At 35.6% G+C, this 26,286-nt stretch overlaps 2 long non-coding RNA genes across 2 annotated transcripts in view; one reads left to right on the top strand and one right to left on the bottom strand.

Annotated features, from left to right (window-relative positions):
- The window catches only part of LOC134740333 (uncharacterized), an 89,478-nt gene extending 68,834 nt beyond the window's left edge, over nucleotides 1–20,644 (top strand). Inside the window, exon 3 of the long non-coding RNA XR_010127726.1 lies at nucleotides 20,506–20,644. This is a non-coding gene — a long non-coding RNA (uncharacterized LOC134740333). The remainder of the gene's footprint in view (nucleotides 1–20,505) is intronic.
- The window catches only part of LOC134740332 (uncharacterized), a 200,168-nt gene that overhangs the window by 35,333 nt on the left and 138,549 nt on the right, over nucleotides 1–26,286 (bottom strand). Inside the window, exon 5 of the long non-coding RNA XR_010127725.1 lies at nucleotides 11,560–11,614. This is a non-coding gene — a long non-coding RNA (uncharacterized LOC134740332). The remainder of the gene's footprint in view (nucleotides 1–11,559; nucleotides 11,615–26,286) is intronic.

Raw genomic sequence — 26,286 nt, 5'->3', positions numbered from 1 at the left:
CCAGTGTCAGGTATGTCTTTATCAGCAGCATGAAAACAGACTAATACAGTAAATTGGTACTGGGAGCAGGATGTTGCTGAAAAGATATCTGAAAATGTGAAGCAACTTTGGAACTGGGTAACAGGCAGAAGTTGGAATAGTTTGTAGGGCTCAGAAGAAGACAGGAAAATGTGGGAAAGTTTGGAATCTCCTAGAGATTTGTTGAATGGGTTTGACAAAAATGCTGATAGTGACACAAACAATAAGGTCCAGGCTGAGATGGTCTCAGATAGCGATGAGGAAGTTGTTGGAAACTGGAGCAAAGGCAACTCTTATTATGTTTTAGCAAAGAGACTTGTGGCATTTTGCCCCTGCCATAGAGATTTATGGAACTTTGAACTTGAGGGAGATGATTTAGGGTAAAGAGACTGGTGGCATTTTGCCCCTGCCCTAGAGATTTGTGGAACTTTGAACTTGAGAGAGATGATATAGGATATCTGGAGGAAGAAATTTCTAAGCAGAAAAGTGTTCAAGAAGTGACTTGGGTGCTGTTAAAAGCATTCCATTTTAAAAGAGAAACAGAGCATAAAAGTTGGGAAAATTTGCTGCCTGACCATTCAGTAGAAAAGAAAACCCTATTTTTTGAGGAGAAATTCAAGCCAGCTGTAGAAATCTGCATAAGTAATGAGGAGTCAAATGTTAATCCCCAAGACAATAGGGAAAATGTCTCTAGGGCATGTCAGAGGTTTTCAGGGCAGCCCCTCCCATCACAGGCCTGGAGGCCCAGGAGAAAATAATTTCATGCGCTGGGCCAAGGGTCCCTGTGGTGTGTGCAGCCTAGGGACTTGGTGCCCTGTGTCCCAGTTGCTCCAGCCATGACTAAAAGGGGCCAAGGTACAGATCAACCTGTTACTTCAGAAGGTGAAAGCCCCAAGCCTTGGCAGCTTCCTTGAGGTGTTGAGCCTGAAGTTGCACAGAAGTCAAGAATTGGAGTTTGGGAACCTCCACCTAGATTTCAGAAGATGTATGGAAATGCCTGGATGCCCAGGCAAAAGTTTGCTGCAGGGGTGGGGCCTTCATGAAGAATCTCTGCTAAGGCAGTGCAGAAGAGAAATGTGGGGTGGGAACAGCCACACAGAGTCCCTACTGGGGCATTGCCTCGTGGAGCTGTGAGAAGAGGCCCACTGTTCTCCAGACCCCAGAATGATAGATCCAATGACAGCTTGCACTGTGCATCTGGAAAAGCTGCAGACACTCAATGCCAGCCTGTGAAAGCAGCCAGGATTGAGGGGCTATCTATACCCTGCTAAGCCACAGGGGCTGAGCTGATGAAGACCATGGGAACCCACCTCTTGCATCAGCATGACCTGGATGTGAGACCTGGAGTCAAAGGAAATAATTTTGGAGCTCTAAGATTTAATTGCCCCACTGGATTTCAGACTTGCATTGGCCCTATAACCCCTTTGTTTTGGCCAATTTCTCCCATTTGGAATGGCTGTATTTACCCAATACCTGTACCCCCATTGTATCTAGGAAGTAACTAGCTTAGTTTTGATTTTACAGGCTCATAGGCAGAAGGGACTTGACTTGTCTCGGATGAGACTTTGGACTGTGGACTTTTGGGTTAATGCTGAAATGAGTTAAGACTCTGGGGGAATGTTGGGAAGGCATGATTTGTTTTGAAATGTGAGGACATGAGATTTGCAGGGGCCAGGGGTGAAATAATATGGTTTGGCTGTGTCCCTACCTAAATCTTATCTTGAATTGTACTCCCATAATTCCTACATGTTGTGGGAGGAACCCAGTGGGAAATAATTTAATCATGGGGGAGGTTTCCCTCATACTGTTCTTGTGGTATTGAATAAGTCTTACAAAATCTGATGTTTTTATTGGGGATTTCCACTTTTGCATCTTTCTCATTTTTCTCCTGCTGCCACCATGTAAGAAGTGGCTTTCACCTCCAGCTATGATTCTGAGTCCTCCCCAACCATGTGAAACTGTAAGTCCATTTAAACCTCTTTTTCTTCCCAGTCTCAGGTATGTCTTTATCAGCAGCATGAAAACAGACTAATACAGGGGCCACAACTTAAACAAAACTCAGCTGAAAAGCAGAACAGAAAGATTGGCTTGTTGGCCAGGCACAGTGGCTCACGCCTGTAGTCCCAGCACTTTGGGAGGCTGAGGTGGGCGGATCACAAGGTCAGGAGATTGAGACCATCTGTGAATAGTGAAATCCTGTCTCTACTAAAAATACAAAAAAAATTAGCTGGGCATGGTGGCGGGTGCCTGCAGTCCCAGCTGCTTGGGAGGCTGAGGCAGGAGAATGGCGTGAACCCGGGAGGCGGAGCTTGCAATGAGCCGAGATTGCACCACTACACTCCAGCCTGGGCCACAGAGCAAGAATCCATCTCAAAAAAAAAAAAAAAAAAAAAAAAAAGAGAGAAAGATTGGCTTGTCATGTAGCAAAAGACTGGACCCCACAGTACACAAAAGACTCTTAGTAAAAATTTTAGAAAGAAAAGAGCAAAACTAAAGAGGGTTCAGTCTTACCAGGGCTTCAGTCTGGCTTTGACTCAGCACCACCCACAAATTGATTACTCTGATTATTCTTCACCCTGTCTGCCTAGTGCAGAAACGAGTGAATCCACTCTTAAGAAAGGTAAGATCATCAATAACCTTTACGTTTTTAAACTAGCATTTGAGATTCCATTTAAAAAAATAGGACACACACCAATAGAAAAAAAAAGGACTATAAAAGTAGACTTATAGGTGATCAAGATATTGGAGTCAATGGACAATGACTTTGAAATAATATGTTTAAATCAATCAAGAAAATGATGAAGAAAATAGACAGCAATAAATAATTCCACAAGACAACTGGAATCCTTAAAAGATAATCAAATCAAAAATCTAGAACTGATGAATAATATCTAAAATTTTTAATTCATTGGATGCTTTAATACTAGGTTAGATTAATTAGTTCCAGAATAAGTAAATTGGAAGACATGTTTTATTATATAATCCAAACTGAAACTATACCATAGAATAAGAATACAGACACATGGAACTCAAAGAATACCCCTACTATCTATGTAATTGGACTCCCAGGAGAAGGGCACAGTAAAATGGGTCAGAAGCACTATTTGAAGAGATAATGGCCAATAGTTTTCCAAAACTATGACATGTATCAATGTACAGGTTTAAGAATCTTTGAAAATTTCAACATGAATAAATACAAAGACAACAAACAAAAAACAAAAATGAAACAAAACAAAACCATAGGCTCATCATAAGAAGACCACTAAAAATCAAAGGCAAAGAGTAAATCTTAAAATCTTCCAGAAAAGAAAAAAAGCACTACCATCAAAGAAGCAAGTGTGAGACTGTGATTTTACTTTTCAATAGAGATGATTAAAGCCTAAGAAAATACACACAAAAAACCACCATTACACTTAATAACATGAATAAATATCAAAGGTATTTTCCTAAGAGGAGAAAGGCCAGAAGACAAAGACTATGTATTTTATGATTCCATTTACATGAAATGCAAAAAAAAAAAGGCAATTCGATTGACAAAAAGCAGATCAGTCATCACAAAGAATTAGAGGCAGGAAGAGAAGATTTATAACAACAAAAAAATAAGGGACTGATAGGAATCTTTTATAACATGAATGTGATGGTGGTTATATGATGGCTGACACTTGTCAAAATATGTCTCATTGCAAACCCACCACTGGTAAATTTTTATTGTATATAAATTATATCTCAATAAGGCTTATTAAGTATTAACTAGGTAAAATATTCAGTGCAACAATCACACAGAAATGGAGATGGGTTGTAGATGAAGTTAAAAGTTACTAAAATTTTAATATTATCAACAGTGTTAAATGTAATCATTTGCATTGGATTATACTAAGTCAAGATAAATCAGGGATTCATGTTATAAGCCATATGGTTAACTACCTAAGTTATAGCAAATAATTTATATGTATTAAGTTGTAATCATTGAATGGAATAATAATTTTTGTAATCCAAATTATGCAAGTATGATAAAGAACATAAAAACAGGTGGACAAATAAAAGAAAAATAGAATGATAGTAGATAAAACAGTCAGTTCAGGTTCTCTAAGAAGCAGCTGCCAAGAGAGAATTAAATGGCAAGAAATTTACCACGAGAAACACACCTGAGAAAGAAACTGGGGTGGGGGAGAGGGGTTGGAGAATTTGAGAGCACCATCAGATCATGGGGCAAGTCTGATCTCTAGTGAAGAAGAGAAGAAAGGAAGTAAGAGAATCTGTGAGAAAGCGTCTTAGACTGAAAATTTGTCAAAGTCATTGAGGCATGCTCAAGTTGAGTCACATGCCAGAGGAGTCCCACATCTCCCAGGAGTGAGCCCGACTTAACCACTCTCTGTTGCTCCCTGGGAAAAGCTCATGGGAGGTTTTCCTCTAAGCATATATGTTGATTTCAGAGCACAAAAGCTTTGCCCCTGGTCAATTACACTCCTTGTAGTAAGAGTACCTAGAGGCACATTCTCATGGCTACCATATAAATTCAACTAAAACAGGCATTAAATTAAATGTAAATTTATTAAGTGCTCCAATTTAAAGGCTAAGATTGTCAGACTTAATAAAAACTGGTGAGGACTGTGAAATGCAAATGATAAGGAGTCTTTAAATATAAGTACGTATAAAGATTGAATGCAACAATAAGGAAAAGTAGATACTATTCATAGTATAAAGCTGGTATAGCACTATTAAACAAAATAGAAATAAAGCAAGAAACATTTTGAATTCCTAAGTATTTGAATAGAATAAATAAAATTGCCATCATTTCAAGATAACATGACCAAATAAGTAGAAACCCTGAAATAACCAACAGCTGCACAATTAGCATTAATTTTTGATTATAAGATTGAGAATAGGTCTATTTAAAACATCGAATTTATCTTTTGATATGATTTAGCTGAGTCTCCACCCAATGCTCATCTTGAATTATAGTTCCCATAATCCCCACGTGTAGTAGGAGGAACCTGGTGAAAGGTAATTGAATCATGAGGGTGACTACCCTCATGCTGTTCTTGTGATAGTAAATTCTCATGAGATCTGATGGTTTTCTAAGGGGCTTTCCCCACCTTCTCTCATTATTTTCTCTCTTGTCACCTTGTGAAGAAGGACATGTTTGCTTCCTTTTCTGTCATGATTGTAAGTTTCCTGAGGCCTCCCTAGCCCTGTGGAACTGTGAGTCAATTAAACCTCTTTCCTTTATAAATTACAAGTCTTTGGTATGTCCTTATAGCAGCATGTGAATGGACTAATACATATTTTAAATAAGTAATATAACAGTTGAAAATAAGATTTTATTAAAATATGTATAACAGTTTTATATTATTAAGAAAAAAGTGGAGAAAACATAGCTGAAGGCTAAATTATATACAGCCTAGAGCATAATAGGGATTTGATAAAATATTATGAATGTATTCATAATAGGTAGAAAAAGTATGAAACTATATTTTTATAAATTAGTAATACAAAAATTGAAAATAATATTTTATAAAAATGTCATTTCTATAACACAACAAAATTATCAAAAAGGGATAAAACTAAAGAAGACTATATAATAATTTTACACTGAAAACTATGATAACTCCCAAGAGACATTAAAGAATATATAAATTAAGCATAACATGTTTATGCATTGGAAGACTCATATATGGTAACTATATCAACTTTCTTAAAACCATTTGATAAATTTAATGTTAACCCATTTAAAACTCCAGAGATTGTATGTATATGTTGGGGGGGACATGATTATTGATACAAGGATTCTAAAATTTATATTGAGGATCAAGAATAGCAAAGGCAATATTGATAAAGAGTAAAACTAGATGACCTACATGTAACAAGACATTCAGATCTATAGTTATGAAGACAATGTGATATTGGCATAAGCATTAAAAATTATAATTTTGGAATAGAGAAGAGAACTCAGAAACAGATTTGCATACAGTCACCTGTTTTTATTTTATTTTTAATATACATAACACTGTAGTGCGCTGGATGAAGGACAGTCTTGCATATTCATGATGTTGGGTCAATTGACTATCCATATGAAAAAAATAAATACATTTAGACCCTTATTTTATGCCAAACAGTAAATCAGTTCCACTTGGATTTAAGATCTAAATACAAAGCATAAAACTGCAAAGCTTTTAGAGTAAATTATAGGATAATAGTTTCATGAACTTGGGATGGGCAGACTTCCAAAACAGGGCATAAAAAGCAGTAGCAACTGAAGAATAAGGAAGAATAAAATAGACTGCATCAAAATTAAGAACTTCTGCTAATAAAAAGATAAAATGGATAAAATTGTATTATTGCTTCAAATTCTTTATTCATCATATGACTTTGCACTTCTCATTAATGCCAAAATATATTTTTTGGTCCCACTGATGCTGAGATTGGACTCTGACTTTCTTTGGCTTATTGAGTGTTGTCAGAACTGATAGCATGTGGATTTGGATTCTAGGATTAAGGCATATCACATGTTTGTCTTACTCTATTACATTTCTATTTGTGTCATAAGAACATGACTCAGCTGTCCCACTGGTACAGAAAACTTATAGACATGTACAGTGCATCTGATGCCAATGTGCATCTTGGGAGCAAGCCCAGTAAAACACTGCTTAGACTCTTGAACTTCCAGTTGACTCACAGACATATAAGTAAGAATAAGTCATTATTGTTATAAGCGACTGATATTTGGGGTGGTTCATTATGCAATATAGTTCCATCAATATTTAGGTGATACAGAATGATGTACCTAGAAGTATAATATAGCTGTAAAAAAATGACAGTTAACTTTGGGTTCAGGAGAAAGGTTTTAAGGAAACTATTGCATGAGTCTGGGAAAATGGTAAGGAAACTGACAGAAAGTAAGACAAAATGGAAATCCATGTTATATAAAGGAAAAACCATTTGTAGCTCTTGTCTGTGATAACTTAGAAGTTAGTTCACCTAAAGGACGTTTGGTCTTGTGTAAAGAGGATTCTCCACAGAAAGTAAAAAAAAAGGAAAAAAATGAGCTAAATTTTGCCAGCTATGACAAAGTGCTCCGAGAAAGAGATGAGCTCAGAGAACAATTGGTTGCTTATAAATAGAATTGAGAGGATCCATAGAGAGTCAAAACTTTCTGGAAGTTGCTCAGGTGAAAAACAACTTTTTTTGTTTGGTCGTCTTCCGTCTCCACAGACAACAAAACTCCGTGAAATTAACATTTATCCTAGATGGAAAATATAAGGCATGCTTCTTAGGATACAGCATGGAAACATAAACCAGGACAAGGCCATAGCCCTCACATTCTTTATTAAGACCTCTCAGAGAATCAAGGGAGCCACCAGTAGATCACTTTTGCTAAAAAGATAAACAGAAGCCTGATATGCCTAACAGACCCATAAACAAGTCTCAGTTGAAGACTCGTTTCTTAATTGTGAATGTGTTTTTGTTGTGTAAAGTTGCAAACAAAACCCCCCAAAATTGAAAAGAATTGTATCAGCAAAAGCATACCTAGTTTGGACTGTGAAGACTAAAACTACTATTCAGGTTTAACATCTTTTGACTCCTACATTTCTGTAGCCATGAAACAGCCTGAGAAACCATCTCAATCTCCAACGATAAAATATTTTATAATGCTTCTTTGCAAATGAATAACAAAAATAGTGGGGGTGGGTAAAGTATCTCCCAGTGGTTGATCCAAGAGTTATAGAGACAAATGGACTTGGGAGCCACCTCAGTGAGCAGATTCAGAGTCAAGGAACGTTTCATAGCCAAAGAACAGCCAGACTCAATATTTGTTCACTGAGATTCCAGAATTTATAAAAAACAGTGATTGTTATAAATATCCTATTCATCTTTTTTTTTTTTTTTTGAGATGAAGTGTCACTCTGTTGCCCAAGTGGGAGTGCAGTGGTGTGATCTCGGCTCATTGCAACCTCCAACTCTTGGATTCAAGTGATTCTCCTGCCTCAGCCTCCCGAGTAGCTGGGACTACAGGCACGCACCACCATGCCTGGTTAATTTTTGTGTTTTTTGTAGAGACGGGGTTTCACTATGTTGGCCAGGCTCGTCTTGAACTCCTGACTTCATGATCCACCCACCTCGGCCTCCCAAAATGTAGGGATTACAGGCGTAAGCCACCTTGCCCAGCCTCATCTCTCTTTTAAATGTAATTGTTTATTGTGATCATTTTGTTCCTGTGTTAGGTATTTAAGAGTAGACTTCTTTTTTCCCCCAAAGATTCAGCGGGAGAAAAATGCTGACCTGTTATAAGGCATAGAATTCTAGCCTTTGCGCTTAATAAAAGGATTAGACAGGAATTTAGCATGTCTTGGGGTGTAAAGGCATTCCCTGTATGGAAGGAATATAAATAAGTGTTATCAAGAGAGCAAACTATGCTATGGTGCATTGTTATTCCCAATGTTTCTCTGTATTCACATTTGTTACATGATTTTCCAGCTCTTTCCACTAAAGATGTGGCACTTACTGATGTTGGGGCTTGACTATGTGATTTGATTTGTACAATGAAATGTGAACAGAAGTGATAGTATGACCACTCTCAACTACAGCCTGAAGAGACAATGTATGGTTCCACTCATCCCTTTTGCATTTCTTCCAATGCCATAAGAAGTAAAGGCCCTAGATAGCACACTGATCCCATAAGTATGAGAAATATGTACAACAGACCTGTATTCAATCAACCTTCAGCACAGGAAACTCAAAGCAGCTATTGTGAATGTAAATTGATTCAATCACTTTTAAGTGGCAATATCCACTAAAACTCACCTTATGTATACCTAGCATTTCTATTTCCTGGTCTAGACTCCAAAGAAATATGTATGTGTGTATGTATTTATATATGTATTTATATATACACAAATGCATGCAGAGTCATTGATGAATTTCATAATAATAATGCTGAGCAAAAGAAGGCAGACACGGCCAGGCACGGTGGCTCACGCCTGTAATCCCAGCACTTTGGGAGGCTGAGACAGGTGGATCACGAGGTCAGGAGATCGAGACCATCCTGGCTAACACGGTGAAACCCCGTCTCTACTAAATATACAAAAAATTAGCCGGGCGTAGTGGGGGGCGCCTATATTCCCAGCTACTTGGGAGGCTGAGGCAGGAGAATGGCATGAACCCAGGGGGCGGAGCTTGCAGTGAGCCGAGATCGCGCTACTGCACTCCAGCCTGGGCAACAGAGCTAGACTCCGCCCAAAAAAAAAAAAAAAAAAAGAAGGCAGACACAAGGGAATTGTAGTATTTTATTCCAAAAAGCTCAAAAGAGACAAAATTAAGCCAAGCTAATAAGAATCAGGGTAGTGGTTACTCTTGAGGAGGAGTAACAATCAGAAGAAATAAGGAACTGTTGGTTTGGTGCTACTGGACTCTTCCTTGATATGATTCCTGATTTCTGTGTGTGCTGAATTTGTGAAAGTTTACAAAGCTGTAGGTTCATGATTTATATATTTTATGTATGTATACTATTAATAAGCAAAATGCACATTAAAAGTATTGTGGGAAAATTAATAGTGCAGGACATTCTATTACTCTTCTATATGCTACCTCCCCTTTTTTGGCAACAAAATATATTACCTTATAATTAAAAAAATTAGTAAGACTAATACATTTTTAGTCTTTTAGGTAAAGCAAAGAAACTGATTCAAACACACATAGATTACATTATTTTGAGCTTTGCAAATAATAAGATATATGTCTAATGTGGAAGTGATGAACAATGAAAGTAAAAGATAACTTCAGAAAGAGGGGCTATGTCAGGAAAGACAGAAGGATTGCAAAATATGTGTTGCATTAAATTTGAAGTGGTTTGTTATGGCTAGTAGCTCTGGTGATGCACAGGCTAGGACATACCAGGCACTTAGAAAAATTTATGAATAAGTTAATTAATAATAGGCAGGAGATACATATTAAAAAATCACTTAACTCAATTTGGACATTTTATTTTCTCAATCAGACGATGGGGTTTCCCTGCAGCTTTTAAACCTGATTACAACTTTTCTTCAGAAATCTACCTATTCCTGTCTGTGGGAAGAAATGTAGAGTAGAGAGATCAGAGTCACACAAACCAGTTAGAAATATTGTTGTAAATTTCCCAGGCAAGAAATGACCAAAGACTAAATTTAGATTACAGGAGGTAACGTTTTATAATAATACTTTTAGTAATACTCCTAAAACTATGGTATGTAAGCATCTGGCTATCTCCACCTCTTTTTCACAGGAGTAAACTTTGCTAATAATTCATTAAAAAATAAAAACAAAAAATGAAGTTCCTCATTACTTATACAAAGTCAATATGGTGTTTTGCAGTGATCAGGTAGACTCAAAGCATTCCTATGGAGACATAAACAATCCTCTTCAATTTCCGCCATTCCCTGTCAGTAGAATTCACTCTATCATGGAATGCATGTCCTACCTCTGTGAATGCAGGCCAGAAGAGCCTGTGGATATGATCCACACCAACAAATCCTAGCCCTATTCTACTTATAGTGTATCCCTTTGAAACACTTCATTCTTATATACTTTCTTTAATACTTTTTGTTTTGTTTTGTTTTTGGAGACAGGGTCTCACTCTGTTGCCCAGACGAGTGCAGTGGTGCAAACATGGTTCACTGCAGCCTGGGCTCAAGCGATCCACCCGCCTCAGCCCCCTAAGTAGCTGAGACTACAGGTGCACGCCACCATGCCTGGCTAATTGTTTTTATTTCTTGTAGAGATGGGGTTTCACCATTTTGCCCAGGCTGGTCTCCAACTCCTGAGCTCAGGCAATTTGCCCACCTCAGCCTTCCAAGAGTGCCTGGCGGAAACACTTGATTATTTAAAAAGGAAAGAAGACTATAACATATTCCCTCAGAGAATAAAGCTTAAAGTCTTCCCTGTATTTCACTTATATCCTTTCTATAGTACATGAACATTTATGAAAAAATTAATATCACCTCTTTACCTCTCTTATGGTGTAAGGCAGGTTGATAAATTCATTTGAATGTATAGAAGTGTTAGCTTTTTCTATTTGTCTACCAGCATAAACATTATTTTTCAACCTCTACTTTCTTGGAATTTGACATGACAATGTTCATAGAAAATAAAAATAAAAGACTTGTGTTTAAAAATACTCATAAATATATGTAAACAAATATCATTCAGTTATATGGGGCAGGTGAGCTATATATTTAGTTAATTTAATATTTAGATAATTAGAAATTGTGTTATTAAAACCTACAGCTGGTGGAATAGACATAATTGCTGGGGATCTGCCAAGGGGTTTTCAGGCCACTGATGAGCTACATAAGCGTTAGAGTTCAAATATGCTTTCTGAAATTGAAGTACTTTTCCATTGTCCAAAAACAGATCAAAGTAATAGTTAGGATGGTGACATATGTCAGAAATTTTCAAGACATTCAGTGCCTAATGAATATGTATTGAATGCCCAAAAGTGTAGTGAGACCAGGAGAGAGTGTTTTATAGGGAAACACTGAGGGCCGGAATGGAATATGACATACTTACTTTCTGACTTTGTAGTTGATACTGTGGTTGCCAGGGTACTTCGTGCTAACGCATCCTAGAAATGATGAAAGGCATATACAAAGACTTATCAACCACAAGTTTATTCAAGTAGACACATGAGCTTTTAAAGACTGTGAAAGAAAGAAAGAAATCCAGAAACAAGACACATAACACAAAGATTCCAAAGGGTCAGAAGCGATAAAACAAATATTTGTCAGTTATTTGAGTAATGAAGAGTGTGACAAGTGAATATGAAGATTGTGAAAGAAGAAAGGGATATCTACCTCATTAGATTTGTATGTTAGGTCTACAGCATTTTCCTTCTAGAAGTAAACCACAAAGTTAGGTATAGGAGCCACCCGCAATCATTACTCAGTTGCTTAAAGTGCATGTTTCCAGAGTTTGCTCAAAATTAGATACTCTGGAGTTCCACTGAGAGCCGATGTTATTAACAACGTTCTATATGGTTTATTTTATATATTTCATGTTAGCTTGGTAAGAACTACCAATCTCATGTTAAGACATGAGACCTACTTCCTTATATTTTTAATTGTATGATACATTATTATTAACTATAGATGCAATGTTGTACAGCAGATCTCTGGAGCTTATTCATCTTGTTTTACTGAAACTTTATTCCTGCTGATGAGCAACTCCTCCTTTCCTGCTCCCCCCAGACCATGGTAACCACCATTTCACTTTTCAATTCTATGAATTTGACTATTTAGAGATTTCATATAAGTGGAATAATGTAGTGTTTCTCTTTCTGTGACTGGTTTGCTTCATTGAGCGTAATGTCCTCAAGGTTCATCTACGGTGTTATGCCTTGTAGAATTTCCTCCTTTTTTAAGGCTAAATACTATTTTATTGGATGTATATACTATATTCATCTTTGAAAGGCCATTTAGAGTATTTCCACATTTTGGCTATTGTAAATAGTGCTACAATTGACATACGAGTGCTAAAATCTCTTTGAGATCTTGATATTATTTTGGATAAAATACCTAGCAGTTGTATTGCTAGATCATATGATAGTTATATTTCTTACTTTTTGAGAAACCTCCATACCCTCACTATCTACCTAAGTAATTTCTTCTTAACTCCTGTATTAGTACTTCTTATAGGTCTGTTCACATTATATTTCTGCATTATTTAGGCTTAGAAGTTTCTAGAAATATATACATTTATTCCAGGTTATTCAGTTTTTTGACATATAATTGTTCATGGTACTGTCTTGTGATCCTTTTTATTTATGTGACATCAGTCATAATGTCTCTTCTTTCATTTTAGATATTATTTATTTGTGTCTTCTACCATTTTTCCTTAGTCTAGCTAAGGGATTGTCCATTTTGTTTATCTTTTCAAAACTCAACTTTTGGTTTCACTGATCTTTTTCTATTATTTTTATATTCTCTATTTTATTTATTTCTGGCCTAATTTTTGTTATTTACTTCTTTCTGTTAACTATGGGCTAGTTTGTTCTTCTTTTTCTATTTCCATGAGATGGAAATTTAGGATGCCTATTTGAGATATTTTTAACATGAGTATTTTTACAATCTCCCCTTTTATTACTCCTTTAAATACAGCCCATAATTTTTTATGCATGTTTTTTATTTTCATTTGTTTCAAAGTAATATTTATTTTTTTAAATGGTTTTTTTTTGATGCTTGAATGGTTGTTCAAGATTGTTGTTTAATTTCCATTTATGTTTGAATTTTCCAGTTTTTCTTATGGTATTTATTCCTTCTAATTTTATTCCATTGTGGTAAGAAAATATATTTGGTATGATTTCAGTCTTCTTAAAGTTTTAAACCCTTGTTTTGTGACCTAACATGTGATCTCTCCTTGAGAAAGGTGCATGTGCACTTGAGAAGAATGTGTCTTTTGCTGCCATTGGTTAGAATGTTTTGTGTATGTCAGATCAATTTGATCTATAGTATTATGCAAGTCCTCTGTTTCCTTATTTGTCTTCTGTCTGAATGTTCTGTCCATCATTGAAAGTGGGGGATTGAGTCTTTTACTATTACTGTATTGCTGTCCATTTCTCCATTCAGATCAGTAAATGTTTGCTTTATATATCTAGGAGATCTGTAAGGGAGTGCACATATACTTATTATATCTTCCTGATAGATTAACCCTTTTGTCAATGTTTAATGTTCTTCTTTGTCATCTGTGACAAGTTTTGACTTAAAATCTATTTAGTTGGATATAGGTATAACCACTCATGATCCCTTTTGGTTACCAAAAGGTAACCAAAATGTTACCAATAGGTAACAATATGTTACCAAAAGGTAACATATTGAATAGACATTCAATATGTCTTTTCCCATCCCTTCACATTCAGTCTATGTGTGTCCTTAAATCTAAAGTGAATTTCTTAGGTCATAGTTTTTTAATCCATTCACTCCTCTATTGGATTGGATTGGGAAATGCAATCGGTTTACATTTACAGTAATTATTGACAGGGAAGGATTTATTATTGACATATTGTTAGTTGTTTTCTATTAGTGTTATTTTTTTCTTTGAAATTTCTTTCACCTCATTTTTCTCTAACTTCTTTAGCTTTTCTTCTTTCTTACCTTTAGGGCTTACATAAAAATATTTTATAACAGTATGTTCTAAGCATATAACAAGTTACATCACATGCAAAAACTTTTTACACTTTAACTTTCCCTCTCACATGCATTTTATGTTAATTTCACAACTTACATATATTAATATTGCATATCTTTTAGTATTTCTTTAGTTATAATTACTTTTAATGCTATAATTGAAAGTTATTTACCCACCACCATTATGGTAATACAGTATTCTGTATTTGTTTATATATTTTCCTTTACCAATGAGTTTCATACTTTCTTAAGCTGTGAGACTGCTGGTCAGCATTCTTTCATTTCAACCTAATCCCTTCAGCACTTCTTGTAAGGCAGGTTCATTGGTAATGAACTCCCTCAGCATTTGCTTGTCTGAGAAAAATCTTATCTCTCCTTTGTTAAAAAAAAAAAAATATATATATATATATATAAAAAATCCAGGTATAGTATTTTCAGTTAGCAGATTTTTTTTCTTTCAGCACTTTAAATATATCAACTCATGCCTTTCTTGCCTGAAATAAAAATTTCTGGTGAAAAATCTGCTGATAGTTTTATGGCAAGAAGAAGGGAGCATGGAAGTGTCCCTTATATCTGAACAGTCACATTTTTCTTGCTGCTTTCAAAATTTTCTGTTTGTCACTGACTTTTGACATTTTGATTATAATGCGTCTCAGTGTAGATTTATTTTATTTGATGTCCTTTGGGTTTTTGGATCTGAACATCTATTTTCTTCCTCAAATTTGGGAAGTCTTCAGCCATTATTTATTTATTATTTATTTATTTATTTATTTATTTATTTATTTTTCTTGAGACAGAGTCTCACTCTGTCACCCAAGCTTCAGTGCAGTGGTGAGATCTCAGCTCACTGCAAACTCTGCCTCCTAGGTTCAGATGATTCTCCTGCCTCAACCTCCCAAGTAGCTGGGAATACAGGCAACTGCTACAACACCCAGCTAGTTTTCATATTTTTAGTAGAGACGGGGTTTTACCATGTTGGGAGGCTGGTCTTGAACTTGTGCCCTCAAGTGATCTGCCAGCCTCAGTCTCCCAAAGTGCTGGGATTACAGGCGTGAGCCACCACTCCCAGCCTCAGCCATGATTTCTTTGAATATGCGTTTGAGTTTTTTCTCTCTTCTCCTTCTGGGCCTTTCATAATACAAATAATTGTCTGCTTGATGATGTCTCATAATTTTATTGAGATTTCTTTACTCTTATTCATTCTTTTTTTCTTTATTCTCCTCTGGTTAAATTATTTCCAGCAATCTGTTTTTGAGTTCATTAATTCTTTCTTATGTATGATGTAGTCTGCTGAACTCCTCTACTAATTTTTCTTAGTTGAATTATTTTGTTCTTCATCTTCATAATTTCCTTTTGGTACTTTTTAATATTTTCTGTTTATTTCTTAAAACTATCACTTGGTCCATGCACTGTTCTCTTGACATCCTTATGACAATTATTTTTGTGAACATTCTTATGATAATTATTTCTGATTTTCTATTAGGTAAACTACACAATTCCATTTTAACAGAGTCAGTTTCTGAAAATTTTTTGATTTCTTTATTTGGAAAATATTTGGCTCATTATTCTTCTTCCTTTTTTCTTTCTCTTTTTTGAGTCCCTGTGTTGGTGTCTGTACATTAGACAAAGCAAAACCTCCCCTAATCATGACAGACTGGACTTACACAGCAGAAGATCACCACCCTCAGCCTGAACAGATGTTCTGCCATTCTTTACTCTCTCTCTTCCTCCTCAGGGAGCTGAAGGCAGCTGTGGTTTTTGTTAATTCGCTCTCTGCTGAGCCAGGGAGGGAGTCATATAGCATCTACGTTCAAGTCACTGTCTTCATTCTCTCCTGGGCAGATGGTGCTAGATCTATGTGATTTTTAAGACTGGTGAGACACATGTTAATTTTGGGAGAAGCCCTACGGAAAGTGGGGTGCTAGACTCATGGATCAACTCTTTCCATCCCCAGGAGGAAGTTCAGATCTGGGATTTTTTATCCTTTTGCTCTGTGCTGAGCAAGGTAGAGAAAGCAATGACATTTGCCAGTACAAACTGCTGCGTCCATTTTACCCTGAATAGCTAGATTGTGCTAGATCATCAGAACTGCAAGGCTGAAAGGACAAAAGCCAGTCCTCTAAGGAACCTCCTCAGAGAGCTGGACTTGCAAATCAACCCATTCCCTTTTCTGGGTAAAGCTAGGAGCTAGGGAGTCTCTTTCTGATCATATGGCATTGCACCAGGGGCAAGGTCTCTGGTGAAAAGTTGTCCTCAATCTTCCTATTGGCTTCAGTTGAGTCTGCTTTTGCACCCCACCCCCCTCCCAGGACGCAGGAGACTTTCAGTTAGTTGCTGATTACTCCAAAGGTAATCTGTCCATGAATTGTTGTAAAATCATTGTGTTTGTGGAGGAAATGAAGGTCCAGTACTTCCCATTCCACTATGCCATTGACATGTCTCTGCTATCTCATGTTTTTTAACAATAAACTTGAATAACCTCTATCGTAGATAGTCGTCAAAGTCAATCAAAGAAAGGTCTTGGCAGGGTGTTCTGGATCACATCTGCAATCCTAGCGCTTTGGGAGGCCAAGGAAAGAGTATGCTTGAGGCCAGGAGTTTAATACCAGCCTGGGCAACATAGTGAGACCTCATCTCTACAAAAATAAAAAATAATAAAAAATGAGAAAGGTCCTATGGGACTTTCGTCCTTGACACATTCTGTTTAAAATATTCTGTAATAAATTAAAAACTATGTAAACAATATTTCAAATGATACTACCCTTTGATGAAAAAGACCAAATCAAGACTTAAAATTTTTGAACAACCTATCCAAGATAGCAAATGCAGTATAAATGCTTATAAACATCCTGCATTTTCACTTTATAACTATTTGAAAACTTCAAAATAAGGAAGAGACTATTGGCTAAGATAATAGTTATCCATATTAAGACTTCCTTTTTGTAGTGATGGTCCTGCATTCAACATATCTTGTGATGAGGATTATGAAAATCAATAGGTAGAACTTGGGTGAACTTATTGGCCTCATGAAATTATTGTGCCTCCTGATAGCACAGCAATGTGATATCCCCAGCTTGTCACAAAGTAGAAAAGTTTTATCAAGGACTTATAAGAGCCACAGAAATCCCTTGTGCATGCAACATTTAAAAGTCATCTCCAAATTTCAGCCCCAATTAAATCACTGACGGAGTGTGTGTGTGTGTGTGTGTGTGTGTGTTTGTTGGTGGAGTGGAGGGGTAAGGAAGGGGAACCTGTAAATTAAGAGTACAAAACTAGAATTTGCTTGTAATTCTAAGATACTTGTTCTGAGATTTTTTTTTCTATTCCCCTTCAAGCTGCATTAGTTTTTAATTTCAACATCTGCCTATATGCCTTGTGGGATTTGGTACAGCTGTCAACGTTTGGATCCTTGCTCGTATCCTACATCGATAGACTAGATGAACAGCAAAATTATGTAGACAGCAACTCTGGGAAAGTCAAAGTCTTTGTAAGGCAAAACTGGAGTTCGAGTCACAGATCTGCTCGTTAGACGAGGAATGACAAAGGGATGGAACACTACTTTGACTGCACATTTCTGCTTCTGAGGAAAATCCAAAAGTAAACCATCCAATTTGAATAAATTAGTCTCCTTTTAAAACTTCTTTAAAACTTAAGTTTATCCTGTGAAATGGTTGCACAATCAAGAAGCCTGATAGTTTACTCTTTGGAGAAATTGAATCGCAGGAACTCTAGGGATTAGGACACAGGTATGGGGGTGCAGTAGGAACAATCTATATCAAAAGCTGATATTAAAATTCTATTTATGTAATTGGAAGATCACCAAGCTCCTTCTTCTATTCAACTCATATTTCAGAAGAATGGCATCTAAAGTTATCGTTTCTGAGGTCTGAGTTTCAGGATTTTATTTAGAAAAAATAATCATCCCACGAAAAAAGGCTCAAAATTAGATATGCAACAAGTAATCATACTCTGAATCCAAACCCCTCAACAGCTATTTATTTATATTATTTGTATAAATGTAAAGTGTATAAGTGCAGTTTTGTTACTTAGCTATATCGCATAGTGAAGTTTGGGCTTTTAGGGTAATCTTTACTAGAATAATGTACATGTACCTATGAAGTAATTTATCATCCCTCTCCCCTTTCCCACCCTCCTAGTTTTCTGAGTCTCCAATGTTCATTATTATACACTCTATGTCCATATGTAAACATTATTTAGCATCCACTTATAAGTTATAACGTGGTATTTGACTTTGTGTTTTTGAGTTGTTTCACTTAAAATAATGGCCTTCAGCTCACTTCATGTTGCTGCAAAAGACATCATTTCATTTTTTATGGCTGAATCATATACTAGTGTGCGTGTGTGTGTACACACACACACACATATTATGCCATGTTTTTCGTAGAGGTTATACTAATTTACATGCCAACCAATAGGGTATTCATACTCCCTTTCCGCTGCATCCTGGCCACCATCTTTTGATATTTTTTTTACTTTTTAATAATAGCCATTCTTACTTGTGTAAGATGGTATCCCATCGTGGTTTTAATTTACATTTATCTGAATGATTAGTGATGATAAGTATTTTTTCATATGTTTGTTCACCATTTATATGTCTTCTTTTAAAACATGTCTATTCATGCCCTTTGCCCACTTTTTAAAGGTGTTATTTGTTTTTGTTGTTGCTGTTGTTTGAGTTTCTTCTAAATTCTGGATATCAGTTCCCTGTCAGATGCATAGTTTACAAATATTTTTCCCATTCTGTCAGTTGTCTGTTCATTCTGATTATTTATTTTGCTGTGCAGAAATTTTTAGTTTAATTAAGTCCCACTTGTCTATTTTTGTTTTTCTTGCTTGTGGTTTTGAGGCCTTAGTCATGAATTGTTTGCCTAAACCAATGTCCTGAAAAGTTTTTCCTAGGTTTTCTTCTAGTATTTTTATAGTTTCAGGTCTTATATTTAAGTCTTTGATCCATCTTGAGTTGATTTTTTGTATATGGTGAGAGATAGGAGTCCAGTTTCATTCTTTTGCATATGGCAATCCAATTTTCCCAGCACCGTCTATTGAAAAAAGTGTCCTTTCCCCGTGTATGTTTTGTCAACTTTGTCATAGATCAGTTGGTTGTAAATATGTGGCTTTATTTCTGGGCCTTCTATACTGTTCTGTTGATCTATGTGTCTATATTTATACCAGTACCATGCTCTTTGGGTTAGTATAGCATTGTAGTATAATCTGGGGTTAGGTAATGTGATGTCTCCCACTTCGTTCTTTTTGCTTAGGATTTTGTTGGCTATTTAGGCTCTTTTTTTGTTCCATTTGAAATTTAGAATTGTTTATTATAATTGTATAAAAATAATTTTAATATTTTAATAAGGATTGCATTGAATCTGAAGATTGCTTTGAGCAGTATGAATATTTTAATAATATTGATTATTCTGACCCATGAGTGTGGAGTGATTTTCCACTTGTTTGTGTCATCTATAATTTATTTTATACATTTAAAGTATAAATAGCATTTTAAAAACAGTCAGTGACAGATCATTTGACATTTGAGGAGAAGCATCTGCCATCAAAACAAAGACCTAAACAAAGAGAATAAAAACAATTAGAGGAAACAAAAATTATGAAGCTGGAGAGGGAAACAAATTCAGTAAAATTATTTGTACATCTCAGAAATATGAGATGTCATTGCTCCCATATAAACCGGAATAAGACACAATATACCTCTGTACAACACTCAGAGAATAAAAATAAGCCACTGAAAATCTAATATTTTGAAGTTTGCTTTTAAAAAATATTTTGCAGAAGGTATTGAACAGACATATCCCAATAAGTAAACAAAGAATAAGTAGATGAAAATAAAATATTTAAGAGTATGAGATTTAGATGATTAGTCTATTATCTTAATAATAAAAATTTCAGAAGGAAAAAGCAGGTTTTAGCTGTCTCTTGTTTTCTAGGACAGTCATACTTTCCATGTTAAAAGAAAGTATGTTACTTTTATTTTTTTACATGTTTTGTTTGTCTTCATTGGCTTTTTTAGCACAACTCAAGGCCTGTTATGTACATCATCATGAAATATGAGAATGTAGCTGATAAAAAGTATATTCTAAAAGCTCGTAGGAAAAAAATGTGACAAGCAAAATAATTAAAATCAGAATAGCACCATACTTTTGGAGAGCAGTATTGAAAACCATAAAACAATGGTGTTATTGAAATTCTGAAGAAAAATATTTCCAGCCTAGAACTCTATTCAACAACATCCCATTAAAGTATCAAAGTAGAATAAAAATATGGGTCCTTTAAAAATTGCCTCCCTTGCTTTCTTTCTCAGGAAGCAACTTGAATTTTGAGAGTAAATCAAGAAAGAAGAAGACACTGATTCAAGAAGAGGCCACCTAACATAACAGGTGAATCCCAGGATCATGAGGAATGGGCCCCAAGAAGACAGTTCGACAGTGCTAGGGAGCACCTATTCCACTTTCAAGCAGGACAGTGGTAGGTTCAAAATGATAGGACTCCAGGGAAAAATATAAAACTTTTATATTACTGCTGTCAGTGGTGTGCTGAAGCCAGTTGCTATGGACTGAATTTTTGTCCCAACAAAACTCACATGTTGAAACTCTAATCCCCAATGTAACCTTATTTGGATATAGGGGATATAAACAGACAATTAACATTAGATTAGGTCATAAGGGTGGGGCCTGATCTGATAGGATTAGTGTCTTTATCAAAGGAGAAATGAGACCCATTGCTCTTTCTTTCCCCACATTCAGAGGAAAAGCCGTGAGAGGATGCAGTGAGACGCCAGCCCATCTGAGAGCTAAGAAGAGAGACCTCACTAGAAATTAAACCCTGCCAGACTTTGACCTGAGACTTTTTAAACCTTCAGAATTGTCAGAAATAAATTTCTGTTGTTTAAGCCACTCAATCTACAGTATTTTGTTATGGAAACCTGAGCAGTATAAGATACAAGTTCACACTGATTCTTGAGAGTCAATGGTTAAATATTTAAAGCTTTTGCCATCCCCTTTTGAAATACTAATAACTTGAAATTTGCCATGGCAAGAGTATCTACACTATGTAAATTAACAAGCACAACAATCATTGCTACTCCCTTGCCCCCAAAGAGCCAGATTATAAGCATATCACTATTTTGTGATTATATTTACTTTTCTGTCTGACAGTTTGTAGATGAATTAGTTATATATAAAATAAAAGCAAGCAAAGTAAAAATAAGGAAGCTTTGAACTCCTAAAAAACCCAAAATATTGCATAAGAAAGATATATATTCCTAAAATAATATTCATCCTGCTATGAATAATATTTGCATGATTATAGGAAGTTAAAACTGAAACACTGATTTAAATAAAACGATGATTTACATGCAGTGGAGACAGAATGAATGTTATCTATGTAAATGTATCTCTGAAGGGTCTATATAAGAAAGTATAATACTGTAGTTATCATTCTTATTTTATGATTAATATGTATGCAGAAAGACACAGGGTTATTATCATAACAGCTTGGAAAATCACATAAGCTACAAAATTATTACTTTTTTTGAACCTATTAATGAGCTGAGGACGCAGGACAATTAGCTCAAACTTTTTTTTTTTGTTTTCCTTTGAGACGGAGTCTTGTTCTGTCACTTAGTCTGGAGTGCAGTGGTGAGAGCTTGGCTCACTGCAACCTCCAGTTCCCAGGTTCAAGCAATTCTCTGCCTAAGCCTCCTGAATAGCTGGGATTACAGGTGCCCACCACCACGACTGGCTAATTTTTGTATTTTTTAGTAGAGACGGGGTTTCACCATCTTGGCCAGGCTGGTCTTGAACTCCTGACCTCGTGAGCCATCTGCCTCATCCTCCCAAAGTGCTGGGATTACAGGTGTGAGCCACCGCACCCGGCCAGCTCAAACTTTAAGAACAGATAGGGACTTCAAAGGTGAGACAAAATGTGAGTGCTGGCTTTCTGTGCCGGAGCTCTGTGAATGATACAAGCTGTTTTTTTTTTTTTTTTTTTTAAATTGGAATAACAGAAGGAGAAGAGACAGATAATTGGAAAGATAAAATATCCAAAAAGTGGTCAAGAATTTTCTCAAAATAATGAACTAAGTCAAACTCCAAATCTGAAAAACTCAGAGAATCTAAAGCAATGTAACTATTACATACATACACACACGCACATGCACATGTGCACACATATACAAGCATAGTCCTAAACACTTCATAGGCAAACTGAGTAGAGTGAAAGATAAATAGAAAAATCATGAAAGAAGCTAGAAACGAAACACATTCTATGGAGAGAACAAAAATAAGTGTTACAGCAGATTTTGCCAGATAAAAATTGGCATTTTTAAGGTGCTGAAAGATAAAATTTGTCAACCCAAATTTTATACCCACTGAAAATGTACTTGTAAAATGAAAGAAGAGACTTATTCAGACTAACAAATTCTAAAATAATTTATTATCAACACATCTATATTAAAAAATATAAAAGAAGGTTATTCAGTCTGATATCAGGCAGAAACACGATTCTACACACACATGCATACACAAAAACTATTTATGGAAATGGTTAAAATTTAGATAAATATGTGTGTTTTGTTCTCATTTTAATTGCCCTAAAAATAATTGGTTTTCTAAAGTAAAAAAAAAATTAACAATGTATTTGAATTTATAGACTATGCAAAGTTATATACATGAGAAGAGTATCATATTGGATGAGAGGAAGAACTTGGGAATATATTGTTATAAAGCTCTTGTATAACACATGAAGCAGTATAAAATTATTTGAAGGCAGCTATTTTTAACACCAATATAATTTATAGTAACTTCAAAATGAAATATAATTTACTATGTTATATTTACTTATATATTGCATTTACTATAACTTATATAAATATGTTACTATAATTTATAGTAACTTCAAAAATGAAATACTTATACATCGAACAGAACATGTACTGAATCTGATGACGAAAACGACAAAACACTCAAAAAGTATTCAAAGATCTAAATAAATTGAAAGCTATACTAAGATTAATTGGAAGACTCACTGTAGCATAGATTTCTGTTCCCCACTAATCTGTCTACAGACTTTTAGGAATTCCAAACAAAATATCCGCAGATATTTTTTTCATTGAAATCAAGCTGGTTCTAAAATTCATATCGAAAGGAAAGGAAGCTAAATAGCCAAACAAAGTGGAAAAGAAAAACGAAGCTTAACAACTAACATTATCTTATTTCAAAATTTGCTATAAAGCTGCAGTAATCAAGACAGTATGGTTTTGGTGAAAGATCACTACCATAGGTCCGTGGAACAGAACAGAATGTTCAGAAACAGATCCAAACATATGTAGTCCACTGATTTAAAACAAAATTATAAAAGCAAATCATTGGTGGAAAGAGAGTTTTTTCAAAAAATAGTGCTGGAAGAATTGGACATCCATACATACAAAAATAAATCTTAACCAGATCTCAACCCATCTCATGAATCTAAAGATAATACCTAAAAACTGCATACTACTAATATAGACCTATAATCTGAAACTGAAAGCTATAAACCTAAAACAACAACAAGAAAAAACTTAAACACAAAAGAAATCTGCGTGATTTTGGAATAAGTAAGGAGTTCTTATATATAACGCCAAGGTCATGATCTATAATAAAAAAGATAGATTTCATAAAAATTTAAAACTTCTCTTCTAAAGGTACGTCGAGAAAATAAAAAAGCAGGCCACAGAATTGAACAGAAACTTCACCAACAATAATATATGGATATGAAATAAGCTCAGTGTCACTAGCCATTACTGAAATAAAAGTTAAAACTTCAGGGAGATACCACTACACACCTATTAGAAGAGAGTGAAGGGAAACTAATAATACTAAGTGCCGGGAAAATTAGAAGATTTGAGGAGAGTGTGGGGTTAAGGAATCCGCTGTGTTATCTCACCAGGAGGTCCCTCATGTGTGCTTCTGAAATTTCAGTTCTCTGTGTTCCCTGCCTCCCTGTAGGAAGCTCCATTAAATTCCTAACAGTGCAACTTGTTTCTAAGTCTGTTCTTTTTCTTTGCTACCACATGCAGGGTTAGTTGAGGTTTTGCAGTCATCGAGTACCTGCTTTCCTTTCCCTCTCCTTTTGCTTCCCGGCCCAGATGTTTGTTTTGTTGATGTCTTCCTCCAGAATTTTTTAGCACATTCCTCCATTATAAAAAATAAGTGCATTCTGCACCTGCCACAATCAGTCATTGTTCAATTTTGTCTACTTTCACTTCCCTGAGATGAACAATCCTACCCCAGAGACACTCTGTTATTTGACTAATATCTAACCCAAACCTGGACTCAATCTATCATGGTCCTTTCTATGTTCTCTAAAGTATGCCTCATCTTGGCTGTGCCTTTCATTAACATCCCAATTCTTTAAATTTCTGGAGCACTTTCCTCAGGGCACAATCAGGCAATTCCACTATCTTCACCTAAAAAAAAAAAAAAAAAATGGTAGCTGAGTTTCTCAGAAATTATTTGAGTACTTTATGCCCATCTCAGTAGCCATCTTGCATCCTATTTTTAATATAGTTTTCCGAATCATGTTTTCACATTGCTATCTGAATCTATGAGAGGTGTTTTCCCAGTGATCCTTACTACAGGATCTCTAAATACGACTTTAAAAAGAGAAGTTGCAATAATTTTTTGGCTCTTGTCTGTCTCTGGGAGAATCATCACAGAGTCCTGTGAAGTGGTGCTTCTTTTCCCTGTTATTTTGTTTTCACCTGTTTCAGATCTACTATCAGATGAGATCTAGCAGTGCATTTTTCTCATCCCTTTTTGAAAAAGAGTTAAAACTAGAGGTTTCTTTATCTATTTAAATCTGTCCATCTAGAATCTTAAGATAGAATTCTCCTCTCTTTTTATATGTCTAATCTTGCCACTAAATTTCTCACCCATAGCCTAAAGAAAATTATCTCCTCAGCTGTCTTTATTTAGCCTAAAGAAAATTATCTCCTCAGCTGTCTTTATTTTTTTTCAGTCTTTTTCACTTTTCCAGCTCTGATAATAAAACAAATGATGAAAACATTTTTTTTAAACATTATAATGTCTTCCTGACATGGTGAGTGAACTCAGTTTCTAGAGACAGTGATAACTATAGGACACTTTAGGAGCCTTCTTAGCCTTTAGGCTTATAGTATTTTATACTTTTTGTTTCTTCAGACTCAAGCCAAGAAAATGCCATATCATCTTAATAACAATTTGCAAAAAGTACTCCAAATCTTTTCTTTATCAACGAAATTTACCTACCTTCTATGGATGAAACCAAAATTTAAGTATGAGAATTCTAAAGTTGTTATCAGAGCATTTATGTTCACATCGAGCTTGTGAATGGCTTGAGCCCATGGCAAGCCACACGAATTCAAGGTTAATTATTCCAAAGTTTACTTCCAAGTCACTGGTGACAACTCAAAATAACAATAACTCTGAACAGAATTTTGGACAGACTGTGTCTGAAATAAACAATTTTCTGCAGAACTTCTTATGGCTGACAAACACCGTAAGAAGAGCCAAAGGTATGTAAATGAGAAGAATCTCCTGTAAATTCATGCCCTAGCAATTCCTGCTTAGAAGAGGCTGTGCGTGTTTAACAAGATACAGTAGTAGCTTTCCAGTTGCTGCCATGACTGTGAAATTCCCTTCTGTCCTGTTCATTTGCTGAATCTGTAGAGCTGGTTTGTGTTTATTAAATCTCCTCCTACTACTGCCAAGACCAAAGCACCTCCTCCCTTTTGCTGAGACGACCAACGGGACTTTTGCCACAGCCTGAGCGACTTCATACAAGGCCTAACCTCCTTTGTTTAAGTTTCTTTCTCTGTAAAAACAGCTAAAGCAGTCTCCCCTGTATCTGTGGTTTCACTTTCCGAGGTTTTAGTGACCTGAGTGAAACCACAGTTCAAAAATATTAAATGAAAAAAATCTAGAAATAAACAATTCATAAGTTTTAAATTGGGCACTCTTCTGAGTAGCATGATGAAATCTCACCCTTTCTCACTTTGTCCTGCCTGGGACATGAATCATCCTTTTGTGCAGTGTATTTACACTGCCTAAGCTATCTGCCCGTTAGT

This window comes from Pongo pygmaeus, chromosome 9, assembly GCF_028885625.2.
Source record: "Pongo pygmaeus isolate AG05252 chromosome 9, NHGRI_mPonPyg2-v2.0_pri, whole genome shotgun sequence".
Classification (NCBI taxonomy): Eukaryota; Metazoa; Chordata; class Mammalia; order Primates; family Hominidae; genus Pongo; species Pongo pygmaeus.
Note: the sequence above shows the minus strand (reverse complement) of the source record. Positions and strands in the feature narration are given on the sequence as shown.